Source organism: Nerophis lumbriciformis, linkage group LG16, assembly GCF_033978685.3.
Source record: "Nerophis lumbriciformis linkage group LG16, RoL_Nlum_v2.1, whole genome shotgun sequence".
Lineage (NCBI taxonomy): Eukaryota > Metazoa > Chordata > Actinopteri > Syngnathiformes > Syngnathidae > Nerophis > Nerophis lumbriciformis.
Window position 1 is genome coordinate 30,731,567 of NC_084563.2, and position 18,857 is coordinate 30,750,423.

At 39.3% G+C, this 18,857-nt stretch overlaps 1 protein-coding gene across 1 annotated transcript in view; it reads right to left on the minus strand.

The window, feature by feature from the left end:
* septin3 (septin 3) overlaps positions 1-18,857 on the minus strand; it is a 43,976-nt gene that overhangs the window by 23,116 nt on the left and 2,003 nt on the right. The window lies entirely within an intron of this gene.

Here is an 18,857-nt window from a genome sequence, read left to right on the forward strand (position 1 = left end):
CATGGACAAAATTATCACAAAACCTAATGCCAGCGCACCAGTGTGGGAATATTCCAGTTGAAACCTTTGGAAAAAAGTTAGCATGTAGCAACTAACATGGACAAAGTGATCACAAAACCTAATGCCTTTGGAACAAAGTTAGCATGTAGCAGCTAACAAGGACAAAATGAACACAAAACCTAATGTCTTTGGAACAAAGTTAGCATGTAGCAGCTAACATGGACAAAATGAACACAAAACCTAATGCCTTTGGAACAAAGTTAGCATGTAGCAGCTAACAAGGACAAAATGAACACAAAACCTAATGTCTTTGGAACAAAGTTAGCATGTAGCAGCTAACAAGGACAAAATGAACACAAAACCTAATGTCTTTGGAACAAAGTTAGCATGTAGCAGCTAACATGGACAAAATGAACACAAAACCTAATGCCTTTGGAACAAAGTTAGCATGTAGCAGCTAACATGGACAAAATGATCACAAAACCTAATGCCTTTGGAACAAAGTTAGCATGTAGCAGCTAACATGGACAAAATGATCACAAAACCTAAAGCCTTTGGAACAAAGTTAGCATGTAGCAGCTAACATGGACACAATGATCACAAAACCTAATGCCTTTGGAACAAAGTTAGCATGTAGCAGCTAACATGGACAAAATGATCACAAAACTTAATGCCTTTGGAACAAAGTTAGCATGTAGCAGCTAACATGGACAAAGTGATCACAAAACCTAATGCCAGCGCACCAGTGTGGGAATATTCCAGTTGAAACCTTTGGAACAAAGTCAGCATGTAGCAGCTAACATGAACAAAATGAACACAAAACCTAATGCCTTTGGAAAAAAGTTAGCATGTAGCAGCTAACATGGACAAAATGAACACAAAACCTAATGCCTTTGGAAAAAAGTTAGCATGTAGCAGCTAACATGGACAAAATGATCACAAAACCTAATGTCAGTGTGGGAATATTCCAGTTGAAACCTTTGGAACAAAGTTAGCATACGTTGCGAGAATGGTGGTAAATCGAGAATCAATTCTGTATTAAATCGTCATACCAGGAATCAGAATTTTTTTGCAAGTAAAAATAAAAAATGTTGAAAGTAAAAATAAAAAGTTTTGCAAGTAAAAGAAACAATTTCTTCAAGAAAAAACACAATTTGCAAGTCTAAACAATTTTCTTCAATCAAAAAATGTTTAAACCTTTGGAACAAAGTTAGCATGTAGCAGCTAACATGGACAAATTATCACAAAACCTAATGCCAGCGCACCAGTGTGGGAATATTCCAGTTGAAACCTTTGGAACAAAGTTAGCATGTAGCAGCTAACATGGACAAAATGATCACAAAATCTAATGCCTTTGGAACAAAGTTAGCATGTAGCAGCTAACATGGACAACATGATCACAAAACCTAATGCCTTTGGAACAAAGTTAGCATGTAGCAGCTAACATGGACAAAATGATCACAAAACCTAATGCCCTTGGAACAAAGTTAGCATGTAACAGCTAACATGGACAAGTGATCACAAAACTTAATGCCAGCGCACCAGTGTGGGAATATTCCAGTTGAAACCTTTGGAACAAAGTTAGCATGTAGCAGCTAACAAGGACAAAATGAACACAAAACCTATTGCCTTTGGAACAAAGTTAGCATGTAGCAGCTAACATGGACAAAATGATCACAAAACCTGATGCCTTTGGAACAAAGTTAGCATGTAGCAGCTAACATGGACAAAATCATCACAAAACATAATGCCTTTGGAACAAAGTTAGCATGTAGCAGCTAACATGGACAAAATGAACACAAAACCTAACGCCTTTGGAAAAAAGTTAGCATATAGCAGCTAACATGGACAAAATGATCACAAAACCTTATGCTTTTGGAACAAAGTTAGCATGTAGCAGCTAACATGGACAAAATGAACACAAAACCTAATACTTTTGGAACAAAGTTAGCATGTAACAGCTAACATGGATAAAATGAACACAAAACCTAATGCCAGTGTGGGAATATTCCAGTTGAAATCTTTGGAACAAAGTTAGCATGTAGCAGCTAACAAGGACAAAATGAACACAAAACCTATTGCCTTTGGAACAAAGTTAGCATGTAGCAGCTAACATGGACAAAATGATCACAAAACCTTATGTCTTTGGAACAAAGTTAGCATGTAGCAGCTAACATGGACAACATGATCACAAAACCTGATGCCTTTGGAACAAAGTTAGCATGTAGCAGCTAACATGGACAAAATGAACACAAAACCTAATACTTTTGGAACAAAGTTAGCATGTAGCAGCTAAAATGGACAAATTATCACAAAACCTAATGCCAGCGCACCAGTGTGGGAATATTCCAGTTGAAACCTTTGGAACAAAGTTAGCATGTAGCAGCTAACATGGACAAAATGATCACAAAATCTAATGCCTTTGGAACAAAGTTAGCATGTAGCAGCTAACATGGACAACATGATCACAAAACCTAATGCCTTTGGAACAAAGTTAGCATGTAGCAGCTAACATGGACAAAATGATCACAAAACCTAATGCCTTTGGAACAAAGTTAGCATGTAACAGCAAACATGGACAAGTGATCACAAAACTTAATGCCAGCGCACCAGTGTGGGAATATTCCAGTTGAAACCTTTGGAACAAAGTTAGCATGTAGCAGCTAACAAGGACAAAATTAACACAAAACCTATTGCCTTTGGAACAAAGTTAGCATGTAGCAGCTAACATGGACAAAATGATCACAAAACCTGATGCCTTTGGAACAATGTTAGCATGTAGCAGCTAACATGGACAAAATCATCACAAAACATAATGCCTTTGGAACAAAGTTAGCATGTAGCAGCTAACATGGACAAAATGAACACAAAACCTAACGCCTTTGGAAAAAAGTTAGCATATAGCAGCTAACATGGACAAAATGATCACAAAACCTAATGCTTTTGGAACAAAGTTAGCATGTAGCAGCTAACATGGACAAAATGAACACAAAACCTAATACTTTTGGAACAAAGTTAGCATGTAGCAGCTAACAAGGACAAAATGAACACAAAACCTATTGCCTTTGGAACAAAGTTAGCATGTAGCAGCTAACATGGACAAAATGATCACAAAACCTGATGCCTTTGGAACAAAGTTAGCATGTAGCAGCTAACATGGACAAAATCATCACAAAACATAATGCCTTTGGAACAAAGTTAGCATGTAGCAGCTAACATGGACAAAATGAACACAAAACCTAACGCCTTTGGAAAAAAGTTAGCATATAGCAGCTAACATGGACAACATGATCACAAAACCTAATGCTTTTGGAACAAAGTTAGCATGTAGCAGCTAACATGGACAAAATGAACACAAAACCTAATACTTTTGGAACAAAGTTAGCATGTAGCAGCTAACATGGATAAAATGAACACAAAACCTAATGCCAGTGTGGGAATATTCCAGTTGAAATCTTTGGAACAAAGTTAGCATGTAGCAGCTAACAAGGACAAAATGAACACAAAACCTATTGCCTTTGGAACAAAGTTAGCATGTAGCAGCTAACATGGACAAAATGATCACAAAACCTTATGTCTTTGGAACAAAGTTAGCATGTAGCAGCTAACATGGACAACATGATCACAAAACCTGATGCCTTTGGAACAAAGTTAGCATGTAGCAGCTAACATGGACAAAATGAACACAAAAACTAATACTTTTGGAACAAAGTTAGCATGTAGCAGCTAAAATGGACAAATTATCACAAAACCTAATGCCAGCGCACCAGTGTGGGAATATTCCAGTTGAAACCTTTGGAACAAAGTTAGCATGTAGCAGCTAACATGGACAAAATGATCACAAAATCTAATGCCTTTGGAACAAAGTTAGCATGTAGCAGCTAACATGGACAACATGATCACAAAACCTAATGCCTTTGGAACAAAGTTAGCATGTAGCAGCTAACATGGACAAAATGATCACAAAACCTAATGCCTTTGGAACAAAGTTAGCATGTAACAGCAAACATGGACAAGTGATCACAAAACTTAATGCCAGCGCACCAGTGTGGGAATATTCCAGTTGAAACCTTTGGAACAAAGTTAGCATGTAGCAGCTAACAAGGACAAAATTAACACAAAACCTATTGCCTTTGGAACAAAGTTAGCATGTAGCAGCTAACATGGACAAAATGATCACAAAACCTGATGCCTTTGGAACAAAGTTAGTATGTAGCAGCTAACATGGACAAAATCATCACAAAACATAATGCCTTTGGAACAAAGTTAGCATGTAGCAGCTAACATGGACAAAATGAACACAAAACCTAACGCCTTTGGAAAAAAGTTAGCATATAGCAGCTAACATGGACAAAATGATCACAAAACCTTATGTCTTTGGAACAAAGTTAGCATGTAGCAGCTAACATGGACAACATGATCACAAAACCTAATGCTTTTGGAACAAAGTTAGCATGTAGCAGCTAACATGGACAAAATGAACACAAAACCTAATACTTTTGGAACAAAGTTAGTATGTAGGAGCTAACATGGATAAAATGAACACAAAACCTAATGCCAGTGTGGGAATATTCCAGTTGAAATCTTTGGAACAAAGTTAGCATGTAGCAGCTAACAAGGACAAAATGAACACAAAACCTATTGCCTTTGGAACAAAGTTAGCATGTAGCAGCTAACATGGACAAAATGATCACAAAACCTTATGTCTTTGGAACAAAGTTAGCATGTAGCAGCTAACATGGACAACATGATCACAAAACCTAATGCCTTTGGAACAAAGTTAGCATGTAGCAGCTAACATGGACAAAATGAACACAAAACCTAATACTTTTGGAACAAAGTTAGCATGTAGCAGCTAACATGGATAAAATGAACACAAAACCTAATGCCAGTGTGGGAATATTCCAGTTGAAACCTTTGGAACAAAGTTAGCATGTAGCAGCTAACATGGACAAAATGAACATAAAACCTAATGCCAGCGCACCAGTGTGGAAATATTCCAGTTGAAACCTTTGGAACAAAGTTAGCATGTAGCAGCTAACATGGACAAAATTAACACAAAACCTAATGCCTTTGGAAAAAAGTTAGCATGTAGCAGCTAACATGGACAAAATGAACACAAAACCTAATGCCTTTGGAAAAAAGTTAGCATGTAGCAGCTAACATGGACAAAATGAACACAAAACCTAATACTTTTGGAACAAAGTTAACATGTAGCAGCTAACATGGACAAAATGAACACAAAACCTAATACTTTTGGAACAAAGTTAGCATGTAGCAGCTAACATGGACACAATGAACACAAAACCTAATGCCAGTGTGGGAATATTCCAGTTGAAAACTTTGGAACAAAGTTAGCATGTAGCAGCTAACAAGGACAAAATGATCACAGAACCTTATGTCTTTGGAACAAAGTTAGCATGTAGCAGCTAACATGGACAACATGATCACAAAACCTAATGCCTTTGGAACAAAGTTAGCATGTAGCAGCTAACATGGACAAAATGAACACAAAACCTAATACTTTTGGAACAAAGTTAGCATGTAGCAGCTAACATGGATAAAATGAACACAAAACCTAATGCCAGTGTGGGAATATTCCAGTTGAAACCTTTGGAACAAAGTTAGTATGTAGCAGCTAACAAGGACAAAATGAACACAAAACCTAATGCCTTTGGAACAAAGTTAGCATGTAGCAGCTAACATGGACAAAATGAACATAAAACCTAATGCCAGCGCACCAGTGTGGGAATATTCCAGTTGAAACCTTTGGAACAAAGTTAGCATGTAGCAGCTAACATGGACAACATGAACACAAAACCTAATGCCTTTGGAAAAAAGTTAGCATGTAGCAGCTAACATGGACAAAATGAACACAAAACCTAATGCCTTTGGAAAAAAGTTAGCATGTAGCAGCTAACATGGACAAAATGAACACAAAACCTAATACTTTTGGAACAAAGTTAACATGTAGCAGCTAACATGGACAAAATGAACACAAAACCTAATACTTTTGGAACAAAGTTAGCATGTAGCAGCTAACATGGACACAATGAACACAAAACCTAATGCCAGTGTGGGAATATTCCAGTTGAAACCTTTGGAACAAAGTTAGCATGTAGCAGCTAACAAGGATAAAATGAACACAAAACCTATTGCCTTTGGAACAAAGTTAGCATGTAGCAGCTAACATGGACAAAATGATCACAAAACCTTATGTCTTTGGAACAAAGTTAGCATGTAGCAGCTAACATGGACAACATGATCACAAAACCTAATGCCTTTGAAACAAAGTTAGCATGTAGCAGCTAACATGGACAAAATTATCACAAAACATAATGCCAGTGCACTAGTGTGGGAATATTCCAGTTGAAACCTTTGGAACAAAGTTAGCGTGTAGCAGCTAACATGGACAAAATGAACACAAAACCTAACGCCTTTGGAAAAAAGTTAGCATGTAGCAGCTGACATGGACAAAATGATCACAAAACCTAATGCCTTTGGAACAAAGTTAGCATGTAGCAGCTAACATGGACAAAATAATCACAAAACATAATGCCAGCGCATTAGTGTGGGAATATTCCAGTTGAAACCTTTGGAACAAAGTTAGCATGCAGCAGCTAACATGGACAAAATGAACACAAAACCTAATGCCAGTGTGGGAATATTCCAGTTGAAACCTTTGGAACAAAGTTAGCATGTAGCAGCTAACAAGGACAAAATGATCACAGAACCTTATGTCTTTGGAACAAAGTTAGCATGTAGCAGCTAACATGGACAACATAATCACAAAACCTAATGCCTTTGGAACAAAGTTAGCATGTAGCAGCTAACATGGACAAAATGAACACAAAACCTAATACTTTTGGAACAAAGTTAGCATGTAGCAGCTAACATGGATAAAATGAACACAAAACCTAATGCCAGTGTGGGAATATTCCAGTTGAAACCTTTGGAACAAAGTTAGTATGTAGCAGCTAACAAGGACAAAATGAACACAAAACCTAATGCCTTTGGAACAAAGTTAGCATGTAGCAGCTAACATGGACAAAATGAACATAAAACCTAATGCCAGCGCACCAGTGTGGGAATATTCCAGTTGAAACCTTTGGAAAAAAGTTAGCATGTAGCAGCTAACATGGACAAAATGAACACAAAACCTAATGCCTTTGGAAAAAAGTTAGCATGTAGCAGCTAACATGGACAAAATGAACACAAAACCTAATACTTTCGGAACAAAGTTAACATGTAGCAGCTAACATGGACAAAATGAACACAAAACCTAATACTTTTGGAACAAAGTTAGCATGTAGCAGCTAACATGGACACAATGAACACAAAACCTAATGCCAGTGTGGGAATATTCCAGTTGAAACCTTTGGAACAAAGTTAGCATGTAGCAGCTAACAAGGATAAAATGAACACAAAACCTATTGCCTTTGGAACAAAGTTAGCATGTAGCAGCTAACATGGACAAAATGATCACAAAACCTTATGTCTTTGGAACAAAGTTAGCATGTAGCAGCTAACATGGACAACATGATCACAAAACCTAATGCCTTTGAAACAAAGTTAGCATGTAGCAGCTAACATGGACAAAATTATCACAAAACATAATGCCAGTGCACTAGTGTGGGAATATTCCAGTTGAAACCTTTGGAACAAAGTTAGCGTGTAGCAGCTAACATGGACAAAATGAACACAAAACCTAACGCCTTTGGAAAAAAGTTAGCATGTAGCAGCTGACATGGACAAAATGATCACAAAACCTAATGCCTTTGGAACAAAGTTAGCATGTAGCAGCTAACATGGACAAAATAATCACAAAACATAATGCCAGCGCATTAGTGCGGGAATATTCCAGTTGAAACCTTTGGAACAAAGTTAGCATGTAGCAGCTAATACGGACAAAATGAACACAAAACCTAATGCCAGCGCACCAGTGTGGGAATATTCCATTTGAAACCTTTGGAACAAAGTTAGCATGTAGCAGCTAATACGGACAAAATGAACACAAAACCTAATGCCAGCGCACCAGTGTGGGAATATTGTTGTTTAAACCTTTGGAACAAAGTTAGCATGTAACTGCTAACATGGACAAAATTATCACAAAACATAATGCCAGCGCACTAGTGTGGGAATATTCCAGTTGAAACCTTCGGAACAAAGATAGCATGTAGCAGCTAACATGGACAAAATGAACACAAAACCTAATGCCTTTGGAACAAAGTTAGCATGTAGCAGCTACCATGGACAAAATGAACACATAACCTAATTCCATTGCACCAGTGTGGGAATATTCCAGTTTAAACCTTTGGAAAAAAGGTTAGCATGTAGCAGCTAACATGGACAAAATGATCACAAAACATAATGCCAGCGCACTAGTGTGGGAATATTCCAGTTGAAACCTTTGGAACAAAGTTAGCATGTAGCAGCTAACATGGACAAAATGAACACAAAACCTAATGCCTTTGGAACAAAGTTAGCATGTAGCAGCTAACATGGACAGAATGATCACAAAACCTAATGCCTTTGGAACAAAGTTAGCATGTAGCAGCTAACATGGACAAAGTGATCACAAAACCTAATGCCAGCGCACCAGTGTGGGAATATTCCAGTTGAAACCTTTGGAACAAAGTTAGCATGTAGCAGCGAATACGGACAAAATGAACACAAAACCTAATGCCAGCGCACCAGTGTGGGAATATTGTTGTTTAAACCTTTGGAACAAAGTTAGCATGTAGCTGCTAACATGGACACAATTATCACAAAACATAATGCCAGCGCACTAGTGTGGGAATATTCCAGTTGAAACCTTTGGAACAAAGATAGCATGTAGCAGCTAACATGGACAAAATGAACACAAAACCTAATGCCTTTGGAACAAAGTTAGCATGTAGCAGCTACCATGGACAAAATGAACACAAAACCTAATTCCATTGCACCAGTGTGGGAATATTCCAGTTTAAACCTTTGGAAAAAAGGTTAGCATGTAGCAGCTAACATGGACAAAATTATCACAAAACATAATGCCAGCGCACTAGTGTGGGAATATTCTAGTTGAAACCTTTGGAACAAAGTTAGCATGTAGCAGCTAACATGGACAAAATGAACACAAAACCTAATGCCTTTGGAACAAAGTTAGCATGTGGCAGCTAACATGGACAAAATGATCACAAAACCTAATGCCTTTGGAACAAAGTTAGCATGTAGCAGCTAACATGGACAAAGTGATCACAAAACCTAATGCCTTTAGAACAAAGTTAGCATGTAGCAGCTAACAAGGACAATATGAACACAAAACCTAATGGCAGCGCACCAGTGTGGGAATATTGTTGTTCAAACCTTTGGAACAAAATTAGCATGTAGCAGCTAACATGGACAAAATGAACACAAAACCTAATGCCTTTGGGAAAAAGTTAGCATGTAGCAACTAACATGGACAAAATGAACACAAAACCTAATGCCTTTAGAACAAAGTTAGCATGTAGCAGCTAACATGGACAAAATGATCACAAAACCTAATGCCTTTAGAACAAAGTTAGCATGTAGCAGCTAACATGGACAAAGTGATCACAAAACCTAATGCCAGCGCACCAGTGTGGGAATATTCCAGTCGAAACCTTTGGAACAAAATTAGCATGTAGCAGCTAACATGGACAAAATTATCACAAAACCTAATGCCTTTGGAAAAAAGTTAGCATGTAGCAGCTAACATGGACAAAATGAACACAAAACCTAATGCCTTTGGAACAAAGTTAGCATGTAGCAGCTAACATGGCCAAAATGATCACAAAACCTAATGCCTTTGGAACAAAGTTAGCATGTAGCAGCTAAAATGGACAAAATGATCACAAAACCTAATGGCAGCACACCAGTGTGGGAATATTGTTGTTTAAACCTTTGGAACAAAGTTAGCATGTAGCTGCTAACATGGACAAAATTATCACAAAACATAATGCCAGCGCACTAGAGTGGGAATATTCCAGTTGAAACCTTTGGAACAAAGTTAGCATGTAGCAGCTAACATGGACAAAATGAACACAAAACCTAATGCCTTTGGAAAAAAGTTAGCATGTAGCAGCTAACATGGACAAAATGAACACAAAACCTAATGCCTTTGGAACAAAGTTAGCATGTAGCAGCTAACATGGCCAAAATGATCACAAAACCTAATGCCTTTGGAACAAAGTTAGCATGTAGCAGCTAAAATGGACAAAATGATCACAAAACCTAATGTCTTTGGAACAAAGTTAGCATGTAGCAGCTAACAAGGACAATATGAACACAAAACCTAATGCCAGCGCACCAGTGTGGGAACATTGTTGTTTAAACCTTTGGAACAAAGTTAGCATGTAGCTGCTAACATGGACAAAATTATCACAAAACATAATGCCAGCGCACCAGTGTGGGAATATTCCAGTTGAAACTTTTGGAACAAAGTTAGCATGTAGCAGCTAACATGGACAAAATGAACACAAAACCTAATGCCTTTGGAACAAAGTTAGCATGTAGCAGCTAACATGGACAAAATGATCACAAAACCTAATGCCAGTGTGGGAATATTCCAGTTGAAACCTTTGGAACAAAGTTAGCATACGTTGCGAGAATGGTGGTAAATCGAGAATCAATTCTGTATTAAATCGTCACACCAGGAATCAGAATTGGATGGACTTGTTAGGTGCCCTACATTTCACACCACTATCATACTTGGTATTGTTACTGCCCATATTTTTTTACATTCAAAAGTTTTAGCTTAGCGGTTAGCATTGCCCCCAGCAGTACATAGTGTAACATGTAACATGTAAGCTATTTGTCGTCCTCCAGTGATAGCGTTAATTGTAAGAAACTTAGTTTATGTGCTGCGACAAAGGCTGACTTAAAAGTAGCTTTGCACTGTGGAGGGACGTTAGCCACTGGCTTGCAAGCGAGAATGCTACATTGTCTGCTTGTTGCTGTCAAAGTAGCGGGACACAGCTAGCATGTGTCATCAACATGCATTCAATTCTCTGTCATCTGCCAAATGTATTTATATCACATAACTTTATAATATGTTTTACTATTCTAGGAGGACTTTCTGCAAGAAGTGTGGTAAGAAGCAGTTTTTGTCCAGTTTTAGGGTCAGTCATCATATTTATTGTTAGCTCATCCCAAAGGTGTTTGATGGGATTGAGGTCAGGGCTCCAGTGTGCTGTCATGGAGAAAATTGCCAAGTCATTTGCTATTTTAACCCTTCCAAAGATATATTTCTAGGTGTGACTCATTGTGGAAGCCCTTTGGAGATGATGTCATCTCAATGTACAACACATTAGGTATATTACCATGCTAAACATTAACTTGGAGATGATTCAAATTGATCAATTACGGTAAAATGCTCCTGAGGAGGGACGTTGGAGTTTTAGAGTTATTCTTGCTGTTAAACCTCAAGTCTGGAGACGTGACATTCGCCAACGAATCAAGTCTTTTGAACGGCTCTTAAGTGAACCAATCACAACTGATTTCCAGTTGGGAGACCTTTTTTCATGCACATGCTGATTTAGCGTGTAACTGGCCACCCGACTGGCAACTGGACTAGAGAATGAGTCAGAGTTAAATAAACTTAGCATAAGTTAATACAAATAATAACTAAATATTAAAATAATCAATAAAATAAAGAAAATATATATGTATATTTTTAATAATATTACATATACATATATGTATATATATATATATATGTGTGTATATATATACGATGAGGTGGCGACTTGTCCAGGGTGTACCCCGCCTTCCGCCTGATTGTAGCTGAGATACGCTCCAGCGCCCCCCGCGACCCCGAAGGTAATAAGCGGTAGAAAATGGATGGATGGATTGATGTATATATATATATATATATATATATATATATATATATATATATATATATATATATATATATATATATATATATACACACATACATATACATATATGTATATATATATATATATATATATATATATACACACATACATATACATATATGTATATATATATATATATATACACATATACACACACATATATATATATACATATACACACACATATACACATATATATATATATATGAATATATATATATGAATATAAATAAATATATATATATATATATATATATATATATATATATATATATATATATGAATATAAATATATATATATATATATGTGTGTGTGTGTGTGTATATGTATATATATATATATATGTGTGTGTATATGTATATATATATGTATATATATATATATATATATACATATATATATACATATGTCTTAATAAGGTTATCCAAAAAATAGTGCTCGATACCGTAGTAGAGCGCAATATATGTACCGTATTTTCCGCACTATAAGGCGCACCGGATTATTAGCCGCACCTTCAATGAATGGCATATTTCATAACTTTGTCCACCAATAAGCCGCCCCGGACTATAAGCCGCGCCTACGCTGCGCTAAAGGGAATGTCAAAAAAACAGTCAGATAGGTCAGTCAAACTTTAATAATATATTAAAAACCAGCGTTCTAACAACTCTGTTCACTCCCAAAATGTACGCAAATGTGCAATCACAAACATAGTAAAATTCAAAATAGTGCAGAGCAATAGCAACATAATGTTGCTCGAACGTTAATGTCACAACACACAAAATAAACATAGCGCTCACTTTCTGAAGTTATTCTTCATTCGTAAATCCTTCGTCTTCGGTGTCCGAAGTGAAAAGTTGGGCAAATTTACGATCCACTGGCAGATGTTGGCGTCGTCTGGCGCTGCCTCCTCGTCTTAGTGAAGGTGTGTTCGCCTTCTGTCATCCATTGTTCCCACGCAGTTAGCAGTCTAGCTTCGAATGCCCTGTTGACACCAATATCTAGCGGCTGGAGGTCTTTTGTCAATCCACCCGGAATGACGGCGAGTATTGAATTAAGCGCGTAAGCGTGTCTCTCAATGTGCTGTTATGAGCTAGCAAATATAACAACTACACTACCCAGCATGCAACGATAGTTACGAGCATGCGCGGTAGCCCTGAGAAGCGTTGTTGTATGCTGGGAGTTAGAATGTGGTTATGAGCACGCTGTGAGTAAACGTTGAGAACTCAGTTAACACGCCTCGTCTGCATTATTTATAATTAGACAGACAACACACTTAATAGGAGCCATTTTGGGGTCTTTACATAAACACACAAATGGAAATGAAACGTCACATATCCCAGCATGCACCGCGCGCTTCTTCGTCATCCACTGTTCCTACGCAGTTAGCAGTCTAGCTTCGAATGCCCTGTTGACACCAATATCTAGCGGCTGGAGGTCTTTTGTCAATCCACCCGGAATGACGGCGAGTATTGAATTAAGCGCGTAAGCGTGTCTCTCAATGTGCTGTTATGAGCTAGCAAATATAACAACTACACTACCCAGCATGCAACGATAGTTACGAGCATGCGCGGTAGCCCTGAGAAGCGTTGTATGCTGGGAGTTAGAATGTGGTTATGAGCACGCTGTGAGTAAACGTTGAGAACTCAGTTAACACGCCTCGTCTGCATTATTTATAATTAGACAGACAACACACTTAATAGGAGCCATTTTGGGGTCTTTACATAAACACACAAATGGAAATGAAACGTCACATATCCCAGCATGCACCGCGCGCTTCTTCTACGGGGAAAAAAGATGGCGGCTGTTTACCGTAGTTGCGAGACCTAAACTTTATGAAAATGAATCTTAATATTTATCCATATATAAAGCGCACCGGGTTATAAGGCGCACTGTCAGCTTTTGAGAAAATTTGTGGTTTTTAGGTGCGCCTTATAGTGCGGAAAATACGGGATGTGTGGGAAAAAAAATCACAAGACTATTTCATCTCTACAGGCCTGTTTCATGAGGGGGGGTACCCTCAATCATCAGGAGATTTTAATGGGAGCATTCGCATACCATGGTTTATATAGGGCACAGAGTGGGTGGGTACAGGCTGGCGTAGGGGCGTGGTGATTGGCTCATGTGTTACCTAGGAGGTGTTTCCGTCTATGGCGGCATGCTGTTACAATTTCGCTGCGCTTGTTGAGGGATGACAGGTCTGGACGGTAAATAATAAACAGTTTCTCTTTCAAGCATAGGTTGCATCTTTTATTACCACTATTGTAAGGTGTGCTGGATGCAAGAATTTGCCATGTTATTGAATATTCAACATTATTGTCTTTGAGGTCCCAAATGTGTTTGCTGAGTTCTGTGGTATTTCGCAGGTTTTGGTTCCTGAAAGAAGCCTTGTGATTGTTCCATCTGGTTTTGAATTCTCCCTCGGTTAATCCTACATATGTGTCGGATGTGTTAATGTCCTTGCGTATTACCTACCAATCTAAGGTAATACGCAAGGACATTAACATATATGTTAATGTCCTTGCGTATTACCTACCAATCTAAGGTAATACGCAAGGACATTAACACATCCGACACATATGTAGGATTAACCGAGGGAGAATTCAAAACCAGATGGAACAATCACAAGGCTTCTTTCAGGAACCAAAGCCTGCGAAATACCACAGAACTCAGCAAACACATTTGGGACCTATATATATATATATATATATATATATATATATATATATATATATATATATATATATATATATATATATATATATATATATATACTGTATATGTAATTTTTTTTTTTTTTTAAAGTTAGATTTTATTTATTATTTTATTGATTGTTTTAATATAGAGCAAATCCTATTTCTTCCATTGTTAACTAACTCTTGCTAACGTTTATTTACGATTTAGAATGCATAAAGAAGGAAAAACATAAAAGAGTGAGAATGATGGACTACAAATTCTAAAAAGAAGTGCGGTTCCATTTTAAGACTTGAGTGTTTTGTTTAAGCAGTGATTTTTTTTGTGTGTGAAAAATGAAATGTTTCCCTAAATTTGCAATACAACTGATGAGGAAACTAAGTTTGGCTTTCGAGGTGTTCAAATGGTAGATGTTTGCCAGGAGGACTCTCAGGCAAGAGTACAAACGTGTGACTAGTGAGAAAATAGTGTTGAGGATGAATCAAAAAGTGTGAACAGATGGTAAACATTGGAAAAAAAACACAAGTCCGGCCTGCAGGCTTCCACATGGATCTACACCAGGGGTGTCAAACTAATCTTCTTTGAGGGCCGTATCGCAGTTTTAGCTGCTCTCAGAGGGCCACACTTGCCAGTGAATCATTTATGAATATAAATATATAAGGATTTAGCTCCTAATATTATAATACAATGACCTATGCATTTGATTATTACAGGGGTGTCAAACTGGTTTTCATTGAGGGCCACAGTAAATAATTCATTAATTTGCCTATGAATTTAAATATTAAAAAAAAAATTATGTAAAGACTCAAAAAAATGTGTGGATTTTACTACTGTTTTTTACAGAAAAAAAACCAAACAGGTTAGTTGGCAGATTTTATTGTAGAATATATATATATTTTTAAATTATTATTATTTTTACAACATATTACTGTAAACAGAACTACAGTACCGCTGTTTAATTTTGTTTTGGCAACTCAGCTGCCAGTGTTTCACCATAATAAAATGTGGTACCATAAAATCATCAACCGTGTATTTTACAGTAAAAAAAAACAAAAAACTGACAGCTCAGTCGACAGAATTTTACTGTAAAAAAACAAAAATTGGTAGTTTTTTTTCAACCTACAATAATATGCTGTAAAAAAACTCCCTAAATTTTACAGTAAAATATATTGGTCATTTTCGTCTTCAGATCTGCTTTTAACTTGTGATTAGTGTTCTGTGTCTTGTAATGTCCAGTGTTATTATGTATTTTACTATGTACTGCTTTTATATTTCTTGTATTGTATATTATTACTTTGAACTGTTTTATATTTAAACATTTTTTTTTACCTGTAAAGCGTCTTTGCGTACACTGAAAAGCGCTATACCAAATAAAATGTATTATTATTATTATCATTATTATTTTTATAGTGTACAATTTGATGGATAACTTGCTTGGAAATCATGAGTTCTGCAGATATTTAAGTATTTATTTGGATTTTGACCCAAAAAATTACATAATATAATATTTGTTGCAATATTGGACACTATTTTCCCTCTGTTGAACTAGAAAAAAACAACTAATACCTTTAGTAAGAACATAACAAAGTAAAGAAAGAAAATATAAGGTATTTTATTGACACATATTATTTCCAGGCTTTTGAGGGCCATATAAATGACATGGAGGGCCAGATCTGGCCCACAGACCTTGAGTTTGGCACATGTGGATTATTATATAGTTTTGACACACACAGCTCATTTTTACAGAAATATCAATGGTAACTTTTGAAGCATTTTACTGTAAATGGAAAAGCGATACTATAGTTGTTTTTTTTACAGTAAAACTCTGAGGTGTCAGTTTTCTACTGTAAAATGTATTATTATTTTTACCATTTGTTGAATAACCCATCCATCCATCCATCTTCTTCCGCTTATCCGAGGTCGGGTCGCGGGGGCAGCAGCCTAAGCAGGGAAGCCCAGACTTCCCTCTCCCCAGCCACTTCGTCCAGCTCTTCCTGTGGGACCCCGAGGCGTTCCCAGGCCAGCCGGGAGACATAGTCTTCCCAACGTGTCCTGGGTCTTCCCCGCGGCCTCCTACCGGTCGGACGTGCCCTAAACACCTCCCTAGGGAGGCGTTCGGGTGGCATCCTGACCAGATGCCCGAACCACCTCATCTGGTTCCTCTCGATGTGGAGGAGCAGCGGCTTTACTTTGAGCTCCTCCCGGATGGCAGAGCTTCTCACCCTATCTCTAAGGGAGAGCCCCGCCACCCGGCGGAGGAAACTCATTTCAGCCGCTTGTACCCGTGATCTTGTCCTTTCGGTCATAACCCAAAGCTCATGACCATAGGTGAGGATGGGAACGTAGATCGACCGGTAAATTGAGAGCTTTGCCTTCCGGCTCAGCTCCTTCTTCACCACAACGGATCGATACAGCGTCCGCATTACTGAAGACGCTGCACCGATCCGCCTGTCGATCTCACGATCCACTCTTCCCTCACTCGTGAACAAGACTCCGAGGTACTTGAACTCCTCCACTTGGGGCAAGATCTCCTCCCCAACCCGGAGATGGCACTCCACCCTTTTCCGGGCGAGAACCATGGACTCGGACTTGGAGGTGCTGATTCTCATCCCAGTCGCTTCACACTCGGCTGCGAACCGATCCAGCGAGAGCTGAAGATCCTGGCCAGATGAAGCCATCAGGACCACATCATCTGCAAAAAGCAGAGACCTAATCCTGCAGCCACCAAACCAGATCCCCTCAACGCCTTGACTGCGCCTAGAAATTCTGTCCATAAAAGTTATGAACAGAATCGGTGACAAAGGGCAGCCTTGGCGGAGTCCAACCCTCACTGGAAACGTGTCCGACTTACTACCGGCAATGCGGACCAAGCTCTGGCACTGAGCATACAGGGAGCGGACCGCCAAAATCAGACAGTCCGATACCCCATACTCTCTGAGCACTCCCCACAGGACTTCCCGAGGGACACGGTCGAATGCCTTCTCCAAGTCCACAAAACACATGTAGACTGGTTGGGCAAACTCCCATGCACCCTCAAGGACCCTGCCGAGAGTATAGAGCTGGTCCACAGTTCCACGACCAGGACGAAAACCACACTGTTCCTCCTGAATCCGAGGTTCGACTATCCGGCGTAGCCTCCTCTCCAGTACACCTGAATAGACCTTACCGGGAAGGCTGAGGAGTGTGATCCCACGATAGTTAGAACACACCCTCCGGTTCCCCTTCTTAAAGAGAGGAACCACCACCCCGGTCTGCCAATCCAGTGGTACCGCCCCCGATGTCCACACGATGCTGCAGAGTCTTGTCAACCAAGACAGCCCCAAAGCATCCAGAGCCTTAAGGAACTCCGGGCGGATCTCATCCACCCCCGGGGCCTTGCCACCGAGGAGCTTTTTAACTACCTCAGCAACCTCAGCCCCACAAATAGGAGAGCCCACCACAGACTCCCCAGGCACTGCTTCCTCATAGGAAGACGTGTTGGTGGGATTGAGGAGGTCTTCGAAATATTCCCTCCACCGATCCACAACATCTGCAGTCGAGGTCAGCAGAACACCATCCTCGCCATACACGGTGTTGATAGTGCACTGCTTCCCCTTCCTGAGGCGGCGGATGGTGGTCCAGAATTGCTTCGAAGCCGTCCGGAAGTCGTTTTCCATGGCTTCCCCGAACTCCTCCCATGTCCGAGTTTTTGCCTCTGCGACCGCTGAAGCCGCACACCGCTTGGCCTGTCGGTACCTGTCCGCTTCCTCGGGAGTCCTATGAGCCAAAAGAACCCGATAGGACTCCTTCTTCAGCTTGACGGCATCCCTCACCGCCGGTGTCCACCAACGGGTTCTAGGATTACCACCACGACAAGCACCAACTACCTTGCGGCCACAGCTCCAATCAGCCGCCTCGACAATAGAGGCGCGGAACATGGTCCATTCGGACTCAATGTCCAGCACCTCCCTCGTGACATGTTCAAAGTTCTTCCGGAGGTGGGAATTGAAACTCTCTCTGACAGGAGACTCTGCTAGACGTTCCCAGCAAACCCTCACAATGCGTTTGGGCCTGCCAGGTCTGTCCGGCATCCTCCCCCACCATCGCAGCCAACTCACCACCAGGTGGTGATCGGTAGAAAGCTCCGCCCCTCTCTTCACCCGAGTGTCCAAAACATGAGGCCGCAAATCCGATGACACAACTACAAAGTCGATCATAGAACCGCGGCCTAGGGTGTCCTGGTGCCAAGTGCACATATGGACACCCTTATGTTTGAACATGGTGTTCGTTATGGACAATCTGTG